The sequence below is a fragment of the Symphalangus syndactylus genome, chromosome 9 (genome assembly GCF_028878055.3).
Source record: "Symphalangus syndactylus isolate Jambi chromosome 9, NHGRI_mSymSyn1-v2.1_pri, whole genome shotgun sequence".
In the NCBI taxonomy this organism is placed as follows: Eukaryota; Metazoa; Chordata; class Mammalia; order Primates; family Hylobatidae; genus Symphalangus; species Symphalangus syndactylus.
Window position 1 is genome coordinate 15,517,516 of NC_072431.2, and position 12,859 is coordinate 15,530,374.

The 12,859-nt window shown below is 37.6% G+C and overlaps 1 protein-coding gene across 1 annotated transcript in view; it reads left to right on the forward strand.

The window, feature by feature from the left end:
• Positions 1-3,879: 3,879 nt before the first annotated feature.
• The window catches only part of CLEC14A (C-type lectin domain containing 14A), a 473,592-nt gene continuing 464,612 nt past the window's right edge, over positions 3,880-12,859 (forward strand). The window contains exon 1 of the mRNA XM_055291484.2: positions 3,880-3,979. The gene's annotated coding sequence lies outside the window, so the exon portion shown is untranslated. The remainder of the gene's footprint in view (positions 3,980-12,859) is intronic.

The following is a 12,859-nucleotide window of genomic DNA, read 5'->3' on the forward strand; positions in this document are numbered from 1 at the left end:
TAAAAAAGGATGAGTTCATGTCCTTTGTAGGGACATGGATGAAGCTGGAAACCATCATTCTCAGCAAACTATTGCAAGGATAAAAAACCAAACACCCCATGTTCTCACTCATAGGTGGGAATTGAACAATGAGAACACATGGACACAGGAAGGGGAACATCACACTCCGGGGACTGTTGTGGGGTGGGGGGAGGGGGGAGGGATGGCATTAGGAGATATACCTAATGTAAATGACGAGTTACTGTGTACAGCACACCAACATGGCACATGTATACATATCTAACAAACCTGCACATTGTGCACATGTAACCCAGAACTTAAAGTATAATAATAATAAAAAAATAAAAAATGAAATAAAAAAACGGGAATCAATTGCAAATGGCTAGAGTATGTGTGTGTATCTCTCTCTCTGTGTGTGCGCGTGCATGTGTTTGTGTGTGTGCATGTTTTCATGTGTGTGTGTTGGCATTGAGTATACCAACAGCTGGCTCTAATGAGGGTTTGTAGTTCATCCTTGATGAAATGTATATAATTTCTAACTTTATAGAGGTAATTATAGAATACTTGGCATTATTGTTAAATGTATTTATTTAATGTAGAACAATGTATTTCTCAATTCTTTACTAGTAATTAGTTTCCTTTAGGAAAAAATAAAGGACAGAAATTAGTGTCATCAAAAGTGCAGATGAATATATAATGTGACATTTTACATTTTGTTTATCGACATTTAGTCCTCTGAAAAGTGTCTAGGCCTGATTAATTTGCTATTAAATGAAAAATGGGCTGTTTTCAAAATAGCTACAACATTGTATTGCACTGACATGACTTCATGCTTGTCTTATCAACAGCAAGAGATATTAGGAGGAGTCATAATGCACGTGGAAATGTCAGCTATGTTATTCTGATGTTTCAGTGAATGTTTGCTGCTTGAATCATTGTTCAGTGGTAGCTTTTAGTTCAGGATTACGTCTTTAACTAATTTGATAAAAGCTCCTTATGGTTCTTTGGGGGCTATGGGGTTTGATATATTTGGAATACTTGTCTGGTCATCCACATTTTTTATTTTTATGGCAAGTAGATTCAGTGCCATTATTAGTTTGCCACTATATTCAAATCAGTTTATTATGTTGCTTTCAAAAGAATTTTAAAAGATAAAGTTAGCTGTGTTTATAGCTATATGAAGCCATGCTTTCAAGCATGTTGCTGTTTGATCCTGAGTGACTAACACCAAATAAAAGTGAAGGTGATTCTGAAGTAAAAGCATAATAGGTGTTACGAGTGGCCTAGGTGGCTACTTGGTAGATGCCTCTAAAGCATTCACATTTGTGTCAGTGGGAATTTTTGAAGCAACTGAAAGCTGGGATGACATGATGAGAATATGTACTACAGCTGTGCACTTCGGTGGTGGGAACGTTGTCTTCACTTCTTAGATATCGCTGTAGCCCAACAGATATTAAGACGTAGAAGCTATTATATATGTTTAGAATGTTTTGAATTTTTTTTCGTTTGAAATCCTATTTTTTTAACAATTCAGGGAGAAGGGGAGAAACACATTGACAAACTAAAGGAGTGACACTTGATCCAAATATTGGTTTTATATATGGTGTTTTAGGTATATATAATATATACTTTTCTGTAAATGAACATTTATTGTACAAATCTTTCCGTATGAAGGTAAAGTAATAGATCTATTTGAAACAAAAATATGTTTAACATTTTGCCACAATTTCTTTCTATTTATCTAATTTGTGGCTGCATCATTTGAATGTAAGTTGTAGATATCATGAATCTCCACCTGTAAATACTTCATCATCTGACTTACATACCATAATATCATTGTCACACCTTAGATGATCAATAATAACTCAATAATATTATCTAATATACATTTATATTCACATTTTTGTAATTATCCCCAGAATGTTTTTGAGAGCTGAAACAAATGTTTTCACATATTTTGTCAAGTGAATCAAGTTCTCATATCAATATGCCATAATTATATTTTCTTGAAATAGTCATTGGCCATTGAATAGGTTTGGGTTTCCATGGCCCCAAGCTGCCAACTGAACTCACTAGAGTAATTTGCTGGAATGAGAAATGCTAACTGCCAAAACCAAAGAATGTTAATCAGCAACGAGCCTGACTGTGATTTCCAACGTGCTAATCACTTGGAAAAATTGCCTCTCATTGGCTCAGTCTATAGATAATTACTAATTGAAAAACAGCTAGAATGAGAAGGTATATTAGCATGTTAATAGGTCTTTGTGCCCAGAGGCTTTGGATTATAAATTATGAAGACTGCCTTAGCCAGATGGGCAGGATTAATTAGCATGCTAGTATTACCTGGCATCCTATGGTGGTTGAGAGTAAACAGTGACCATAACCGTTTCAGCATAGTTTGCTATTAAATTGCTTGCTTTTGGTAGCTAGGAATAGAGTTTTATTCTGTAGTTAGAACACTAACCAAGAATCAGTAATTCTGGATGCTAATAACTAGCAAAGCATTTAGTCCTTTTGTACTTTGGCTAAAATCAATCTTCCATGTACTCAATTTCTATCTCTAATAAATGAGAGCTTTATGACAGAGAAAAAAGAACTAGCACTGGGATTCCAAAAGCTTATATTCTAATCTCGATATTGGACAACTCATTTAATCTCTTCATGCCTCAGTTTCCTCATCTGTAACATAAAGAGGCTTAACTGGAAATTCTCTAACATCCTTTCCAGCTTTGAGATTTTATGGAACAATGTAGACTCATGCCCAGTAACAGATCTGGAGAGGAGAAATAGGCTAAAAGCCAAGACGTTTCACAAGAGCAACTGAAACGAATGTTTCAAATGAAGGTAATACCTATAAAGAAACATACCAGGGATGACTTTCTATTTCCCAAATCATGCAGACTGCCTTATTGACTTCTTATTTGGATACCTTCCAAGGTAAGTAGTGATTGTTTTGTTTGTTCTTTTCCAGAACTGACTCGTACACAGGTACTGTAAGAATCCTGGGAAGTGGAAAGAGATTCTGATCTCAGCTCATCAGGGAGCATCAAACGCTCTCTTAAGCTCAATAGGAAGAAGTGAGGCTGCTTTCAGATTTCTCTATCCCAATGGCTTCAATTGTACTAAGGTAAAAACTATTTGACAGAGTATAATTTTTCTGCAGTTTTGACATGAACAGTCCAGTTTGTGTCAAAAGAATACTTCCCTCAATGAGAATGTGGTTTTGATTAGAGATATTTCTAGTATTAAACATAATATAATAGCTAACATTTAATGAGCTCTTACTATTTGACGTGGAACTAAGTGCTTTCCAAGGATGATTATTATTATAATGAATCCTCACAAATATTATGACATTGGATTTTCAATAGCCTCATCTAATAGACACTCAACTAAGGTAAGGGACAGAGCTGGGATTTAAACCTGGGGCATGCTCTGTTTTTTCTGGTGCTGTGTCTCAAGTTACAGAGGCTTGAAGTCTTTTCTAAGTAATACCTATAGCTTCTTGTCTCCCAGAAGAGACCTATTATTTAGGGAATCCTTAAAGCTTTTGTCTTGCCTGCTTGTGACTACTTCTATTGCTTGCAGCATATTCCTCAGCAACTTCTTGGTTTTCTGGGCAGAGTGTTGGAAATTATGTGGTAGAATGGATTTAAGAGTTGAAGGGTTGGTTACTGATATGATTTGGCTCTGTGTCCCCATCCAAATCTCATCTTGAATTGTAATCCCCAGGTGTTGAGGGAGGGACCAGCTGGGAGGTGATGGATCATGGGGGCGGTTCCCTCATGCTGTTCTCGTGATAGTGAGTGAGTTCTCAAGAGATCTCATGGTTTTATAAGGGGGCGGGGGTGGGGGCGGCTCTTCTTCCTTCACTTCCTCACTCGCTGTTGCCGCCTTGTGAAGAAGGTATCTGCTTCCCCTGCGCCTTCCACTATGATTGTAAGTTTCCTGTAAGAGGCCTCCCGAGCCATGCAGAACTGTGAGTCAATTAAACCTCTTTCCTTTATAAATTACCCAGTCTCGGATGGTATTCTACAGCAGTGTGAAAATAGACTAATACTGTTACCAAGGTCTATTCTAGTTCTGAGCGTCTTCAACCCACCTGCCGCTCATAGCGTGGATTTGGGTTGTGATAAGCAGTGCTTTAGTGCTGGCAGTTAGCCTCATTTCAAGGTGATGCCTCTCACCTGTCACTTTGATGGTTAACATTTAATAGGTGGAATTGATAAAGCATGTTCCAGAATAAAGTGCGTTGACATGTTAACTTCTATAGAAGGTCACAATGAGAAAAGAGACGTCTCTCGCTTATGACCTTTGTTTGGTCAGAAGCTCAGTGCCATCCTCCTGCCATGTATTGTTGGCTGCCCACAGGACCTTTCCCTCCACCTGGTTGAACAATGACTCACTAGGCAGCATGACACTTAAGTAGCAAAACTCCATTAAGCTTTCAGTTTTATTTTAAATACTTTTTTCTTCTCAATCAAAATTTATCTAATCATCTAAAAGACTGAAGGAAACTTAAGAATTACATTTAAAGAACTATTTTGATATTATATTAGTGGTATGCCTATAAAATACACAATACTGCACTGTTCATTTTCAAAGTGCCCTGGGATCTGTCCCCAAAATGGCTCTGCTTCCATTGCTGTATAACACTGATAACCTGGTTAATTATTAGTGGTAATAATCATACTAACAATTAACATTTATCAAATATCTCCTGTGTGTCAGGCACTGGGCCAACTGTTTCATGGGTATTATGTCCATTATGTCACTCAACTTCTAACAACCTGATTAAATACTAATAGTATCCTCTTTTTAAAAATAAAATTTCTTTTTAAAAGAAAAATAAATTATCAAAGCACTAGACATATGCTGAACAGTAAAGACGTTACAGTGAAAAGCACCCTTTCATGCTGCTTCTCTCTACCCTAAGTTCCACCCTCTCTCCCCAGAAGAAACCCTTTTAATTATTTCTAATTCTTTGGGTATTTATCTTCAAAACTCTAGATATATGCTAATACTTCTGCTTAATGAATTTACTTGACTCTCTCTCGTATTATTCCATTTATATGAAATGTCCAGAATATGCAAATCCATAGAGACAGAAAGCAGATTCCTGGTTGCCAGGGGGCTGGGATGTGGGGGAATGATGAGTGATTGCCTGTCTACTCAATGGGTATGAGGTTCCTTTTAGGGGAGATGAAAATGCTCTAAAATTAGATAATGGCAATGGTTATACAACATTGTGAATGCACTAAAAGCTACGGAACTGTACTATTTAAAATGGTTAAAATAGTGAATTTTATGTGATGTCAATTTTTCTTCAATAAAATGAGATGTCTCTCTGGTTAGAAAGTCACCTACATTACTGTTTTATGTATCAATGTTTCATATTTATATTTTTATTTTTAATTCTTTTTATCCCATTTTTATTTATTTTTAATCTGATTTTTATCCACAAAGCAACCAATAAGTGTCACTATTATTTTTAAATTTAATGTATGTGTTTATAACAAAAACATAATTGTACATATTTTGGGGTACAATGTGATGTTTCAATGCATGTATACATAGTATAATAATCAAATCAAAATGATTATTATACCCATCACTATAAACATTTAGCATTTCTTTGTGATGACAGCATTCAAAATCTCACTACCTTGAAATATACACTGCATTATTTGCTATAGTCACCCTACTGTGTAATAGAACACCAAAACTTATTTCTCCTGTCTAACTATGACTTTGTACCAATTGACCAACCTCTCCTGGTATTCCTTCCTGCTTTTCCTCCTCAACCACTGGTAACCATTATTCTCTGTCTATGAAATCAACTTGTTTAGATTCCACATAAGAGTGAGATCATATGGTGTTTGTCTTTCTGTGTCTGGCTTATTTCACTAACACAATTAGCTCCAGGTTCATTCATGTTGCCACAGATGACAGGATTTCATTCTATTTTATGGTTGAATATTATTTCTTTTTAGAGTTGAGGAAATGGAGGTAAAAGAGGCCAACTTTCCAAGATCACATAAATAGTAAACCTTGGGTTTGATCCGATGTAGTCTGACTCCACAGACCACACGTGTAACCACTATTCAATACTTCCCTCCAAGATGGCAATTTTGGTGGCTGGAATTATGTATGTAAAAAGGCAATTAGACCTTTGAATAATCTTTCAGTTGTCTAGAGACAGAAAATTCCTCTCATACATGTGAACTTTTACTTTAAAAATGCTATTGCATTATAATACCATGATCACCCAAATTATCATTAGACATTATATGCCTTACTACACATGCAAATAGGAGTCTACTAACGATTGAAGAAATGCTATTAGGGATTTACGAAAGTAGAACCAATGCAGTTTGGTGCATGAAGGGTTACAATAGCTTCTTTCTAATGTATCTTTAAAAATGTGATTTTGGAATTAAGCAGCTACCAGTTACTGTTACATTTATGCATGACTCTTGACTACTAATGGTATGAGCCAACTGTATTCTATTAGTGATCTTAGCAGCAAAGCAAGGATGTATAATTGATTGTTGGTGTTGATTTATATGTCTGATAAGCAGCTGGAAGTAAAGCATCTCTGTTCAGCTTGCAAAAATGACAGAAATGGCCTGTTTTTATCATTGCTAAGATACAGTGGGAGAGAAGAGATTCACCCTCCCCTCCCAGAGCCAGTGAATCAGTGCTAGGAAATGCTGTCAAATATCATCAAAGGCCCAAAATATTTAAGCAAGGAGGAGAAAATGGTGTCTCAGAAGGAGAATGTTTTTCTCAAAAGGTCCCAGTACCTTTGTTTTGATACTGAGATTGTTTTGTTCTCTGTTTCAATATTTTTGTTTAACATTCAGTAATTAAAGCAAACATTTATTGAGCCTTAATTAGACTCCTACAGTGAAACCACTGAGCTAGGCTTGGTGGGAACAACAAAGGGTAATAAAGGCATAGCTACTCTTGAGAAATTTATGTCAGATTGGCAGGCGAGATGTACATACAACATGGAACTCCCAGGATTCTTTGATTCATGATAGAATTTAACCAAGGTCTGCACTCTAATGCAGATGACCAGTGCTAAGTGACTCTATAAACAGTTTTTCTTTTGCCATAATCATATAACACAGTTTCTGTCTTGTTTTTCCCCATGTTACACAAAATACGCCCCCTCAGCACATCCTTTTTCAAACACAGATACTCCTTTTGAAATGAGTTTTTGGCATTTCTTCTTAATAGCATGGACATGGATGGTGTTTGGGTCTACTTTTACTAGCTTTTAGACCTTCACTGAGTTATTTAACTTCATTAAATCTCAGCTTCCTTATTTGAAAATGAAGAAAATAATATTAGCTACCTCATACAGTTTTTATATTAATTAGAAGATATAGTGTAAAGCACTTAGCACATTGCCTAATACGTGATACTTAGTGATAGCTTTTATTATTACTACATTAAATAAATTGCTAAAAATTAAAAAATAGATTACTTCTGACTCCCAAACTCAGCATCTGATATCATTTTTATGTATTCCAGTCCTTGATCATATATGGAAATTAGTAATTTCTCCATTAACTCAAAACTTTGATTTTGTCAATGGCAAGGTTTTATCTAATGTACTTCCTCAGCCCTGTGTGCACAGTGGGAATTTAATAATTATTTGTTGACAAAATAAGTCCTCTTGTGACTCTGTCTTCAGTTACCCATAGCTCTCTCCTGACTTTCTCAGATAAACTTCCTGAGGGGTTGCTTGCACCTTTGAACTCCCAGACAGTTCATAAACTACTGAGATTGGCCTTTGGCACCCATCACTCTCCAAAGCAGCACTTATTGAAGTCATCGTCCCTTCCTTGCCCCTAATTCTGAAGGACAATTTCAGTCCTTACCTTCTTATTGACCTTGGATCACTTAGAGTGCTGTTAACTCCTCCCCCTTCCTGGAAATACACTCTTTGGGTTTTCCTGTCATGTCTCTATCCTCTAGTTTTACCTTCTCCACTTTTACAGCAAAAGTGACTGTTACAAGTTAAATTCGTTCCTCCAAAATTTATATGTTGAAGTTCTAAGTCCCAGTAACTCAGAGTGTGACTGTTTACAGATAAGGTTTTTTTTTTAAAAAATATAATTTTGAGGTAATTTGGCTAAAACAAGGTCATTAGAGTGAGCCCTAATCCCCTGTGACTGGTGTCTAATAAGAAGAGGAGATTAGGACACAGACACAGGGAGAAGATGACTGTCCCCAGCGAAGGAGAGAGGTGCTGCTTTTCTTGGTACTCATGGCTCCTGTCTGAAACACTCTTGCCCTCCCTCCTCCCCTTCCCCCACACATCCTCTTTGCTAACTCTGTGGATCCTTCAGGTCTCAGTTTGGAGGTGCTTGGAGGACTCTCCTGAGCTCTGCTGTGGTTCTCCTAATTCCCTGCTTTTACTTCTATCTGGCGCTAATTGCGCAGCTATAATTGCCTAGCTAATTATTTGTATTTCCTTCCCGGGCCATAAACTCGTTGAAGGCAGGGAAAACATTCCCTTCACTTACATCCCTAGAGACGGACAAGGTACCTGATGTACAGTAGGGTCTCGAGATTTGTTGGATGAATCAATGAGATTTTATTGCTTAGCAGAAGAAAAAATTATTTTCCTAATTGTGGGTGTGGTTAACAACACAAAGACTTGGTTAAGAATACAAATATTAAAGTTACTTTAATTCTGTAGATCTGCCTGATTTTGAAAATTGTCAATTACAGGAGAAACTTATTCTTGGTGCCTAAATGTGCCACTTCATCTACTTCTCTTGAAGATAAAATTCTTAACCTCTGACCCTTTTGTTCTGTGAAGTACCCACTGCTGCAAGAAAAATTTAAAACAGATAGCATATACATGTGGAAGATAATTTTATTATCTTTAATTATATTTTGTACTTCTGTTTTTCACCTGTATAAAACCCAATTAGAAAAGAATCAGATATAAATGTGTTATTTTGAAACCAATCAACTCACCTTCTGAAGCTACATAAATAATAAAGCATTAGAGAAATGGGTCCAAAAAGAGTTTGGTTTTCATATGGTAAACTTAATTGTTATTCTTAGTATCTTGAGGAACCAGCAAACAACACTGCTGACTTAGAACATGTTTTTTTTTTTTTTTGGCTGGTGAAAAAAGAGTGGGTGACTCTGTGCTTAAGACAACTCTAGAAGTGTCCTTTTGTGGATGCCAATTCTGCAAAACTATTTGGGACTCTGGATATGTAACTCTTTCAAAACCTGGGGATTAGAAGTTTGGCACTGCATACCTTCCAGAGGAGAAGAAGGTTCTGCTTTGGGTACAACTGCATGGCTCTAAAGAATGGCAATGAGCAAAGGATGAGAAATAATTAAATCCACTGTCGATTAACATGTTTGTTGTTAAAAGCTAATTTTCTGTAACAGCAGAGATGCAGCTCAGGGTTTCTGGAGACTTTTAAAAATACCTCCAGGCACAGTCAATGTTTAAATTTTCTAAAGCGTCCCACACGCTGAAGGGATTTGTAAGCATCCAACTAAAGAGAATCAAAATTAGAACTTAGCAAAAATGTACAGATCACTGGTATGTATTAAATTTTAATTAGGAAAATGGAGACTCCTACAAGTAAATTTCATTCTATTAGAGGTTATCTCACATTTTTTGAAGTAATAATAAAATCAGGGAAAACAAATCTTTTCAGTTTGAAATTAACAAAAACCAAAGAACCAACCTCTAAAAGCTCTTTAAAAAACTCTAATTAAAAAAAATTCATCTTGTTGACCATGCTTGAGTGATGGTACCTATAAAAACTGACGCACTCTTTGGTATATGCATGTTCTCAGAGCAGAATTATATCAGGGCTCGATGCTAAGGCACGCTATAGTTACTATTATCAAATGCTGAATCTCATTTTAGCTATTATAAAAGGCCCCTAGTATTAAAACACTGGGTTTATAGATGATAGATGAAAAATGTATTTTTCAAACCATGGCCTTTGTGGTAGAACATGACTTGCTTACTATGGAAATATCTCCAGCTGCCTAGAAATGTTGCCTAGCAACCCCTGGAAACACAGAAAACCTAATATCTCTGAGTTGCTTGTGGGTAAAGGGATTATTAAAAATATCAGTTAGAAAAAAGGACTGCAAAGTTTGTTATTGGGCATGACAACAACTGCCACTTCTGAGTTAGACAGCATCTCTGTGCCCTCTTTCTCATGGAATTTCAGATGTTTCTTATGTGTTTCCCATGAATTCTCTAGTTTCGAAGTCTCAACAGTGCAGCAAAGAGGGTGACTTGCAGAGGTCATGTCTTTGCTGGCAGGACTCAGCCCCGTTCCCTCAGCCCTCCACTGGAAGCTGTTCTTTGCCTTGGTGAGTAGCAGTCAGTCAGCCACAGCGGCTTTGATAGCTGTCAGCTTCCTTCAGACCCGGCAATTTCTGGGTGACTGGGAATGATTTGTAGTTGCTGCTGCCCTGATATTCTGTTCATTGGCCAAGGCTGGGGGGCAGCTTGCTCTGGAAGAGCACCCTGAACACACCCGCCCTCTGATCAGATGCCCTGGCTCTGCCCATAGGCTCCACTGAAGGGATGGCACAAAGCTTGGAAAGCCTCTTACCACTGCACCAGGCAGACCTGTGTTCTGTGTTGTAAGCAAAGTAAGATGGCAGACTAGGTTCAGGCCCGACTCTCTTCAAAGTCCCTGCTATTCTTTTTCTCACAGGATTAAAAAATTATTTAGTTGGGCAAATGCATTCTGTGTCTTAGTCAGTTTGGGCTGCTGTACAAAATACCATACATTGTGCAGCTCATAAACAATAGAAATTCCTCACAATTTTAGAGGCTGGGAATTTTAAGATCGAGGTGCTGGCAGATTCGGTGTTTGTCTTCTGGTCCATAGAGGGTCACTTTCCTCTAAAACCTCCTTATAGTGGCAGGAGTGAATGAGTTCCTTTGGCCTCATTTATATAGGCACTAATCCTACTTCTGAGGGCAGAGCCTCTCAAAGGCCTCAGCTTCTAATACCTCCTGATACCATCATCCTGTGGGTTAGGATTTCAACATGAACTTTTGGGGAAAACAAACTTTCAAAATATAGCAATGGGTTCTTGATTCATGTGACAGAAAGTGAATCATTCTGAATTAACTTGAATAAATGAGTGGTATTCAAGCTGAAACTGATAATAGCTTTAAGTGTGAACATAGTTTTTTGGTCAATCTTGAAAAGCCAATCTCCACCAGAATTTGAACTACTCTTAAGAACAGTAGTAACCAGCTCATGCTTCAAATTTCTACAGTGTTACAGTCTATAGACTATTTGGACATTTGCATTCTCATTTGATCTAACTGCTTGCTGGCAAGAGTTACTGTTAGCTCCATTTTATAGCAGTAGAAGTTGATGTTCAAAGAGGTAAGATGACCTGTGACAGCAAACGTAGAGAGATTCCAAGCTCCTGAAGCTTGGGCCAGGTCAACATCTTTTCTGTGGTTTCAACCCCAGTCAGTACATGACCTTTTTGATGGATGCAGAACCAACTGAGATAGTTTCTCCACTAGCCCATTAGCAGGTGCTGCTAATGGTTCCAGTCCAGGGCTTTGATCTTGAACTTCTCAGTCTCCAATAGGGATAGTGCTAGCTCCATTTTCTAGAAGTAGAAGCTGATATTCAAGGAGGTAAGATGACTTTTTCAATGTCATTAGTAAATATGTCAGTTCTTGAACTAGGGTCTTCTGATTTCCAGGCCAGTGTGATTGTTAGTAAGCATTTAAGAAATGCTATCATAGAAAGTAGAGACTTGAACAGGGTAAAGTTCCACAGATTGGAGGCGTGGACCTCCTTCCTATGGTAAAGCTAGATACAATCTACTTGACTTGCCCCAGTGACCCCATACCTTTCATGGAATGTGCAGGTATGCCATAGTGACCACCTCTCAGTCATAGCATGACTCCTGGGAACTGAATCCTGCTTGCTCTAAACCCACCAATTAGAATTCCTTGAGGAACATCTGTTTGGGCAATGCCCTGAACCATATGAAAGACAGAGGTACCATAAGTCCCTCACTTTCTCTCTCTCTGCCTACCCACTGATTGAGTGTGCATGTCCTGAAAGCTCCCCTTTCCCATTGGCCCTACAAGATGTGCTGCCCTCTTCCATCTGGGATTTGTATGTAAGAAACTGCTTTTGTTATTTTGTTTTGCTGTGCTGCCTCCTCTGTGTCTCGTCTGACCAATACACCTGAACCTAACTTCTTTCCTGGAGAAAAGTTAGGTTCTCTCCTAGAGAGTGGCTATCCACAAGTCAGACAAGAGTCCCACAGGGGTGTCTGCCAGAATAAGATTTTCCTGTGTGAGAGACACCTGGTCATGGGTTGAACATTTGGGCATTAGGCTATCCATGAGAATAAAGAAGTACCCTGTGAAAGCACACTGTAAATAACCATGACCATTTACCCTGGAGCCCTGTGAGTGCAGCATTGGAATTTGTACCACTTTCCAAAGAGAGACCTCAAGACCAAATTAGAGGAAAATATGACAACCGTATACTGGAAATTTGCTGAGAGAGTAGATTTTTAAATGAGTTCATGCACACACATACAGGGGCAATTATGTGAGATGATGGATATGTTAATTTGCTTCACTATAGTGACCATTTTACTATATATATCAAAACATCATGTTGTATACCTTAAATATATGGTAAAATAAAGACATGTTTAAAAGAAATGATAGAAATTCACTATGAGAATGAAAACTACAGGCCAATCTCTCATGAGCATTTGTGCTAGTTATTTACTCATCTTGTTCAGCTTCATATCTGCCCAATTATGCTGTATTTTATACTACTGGGGCTTGAAG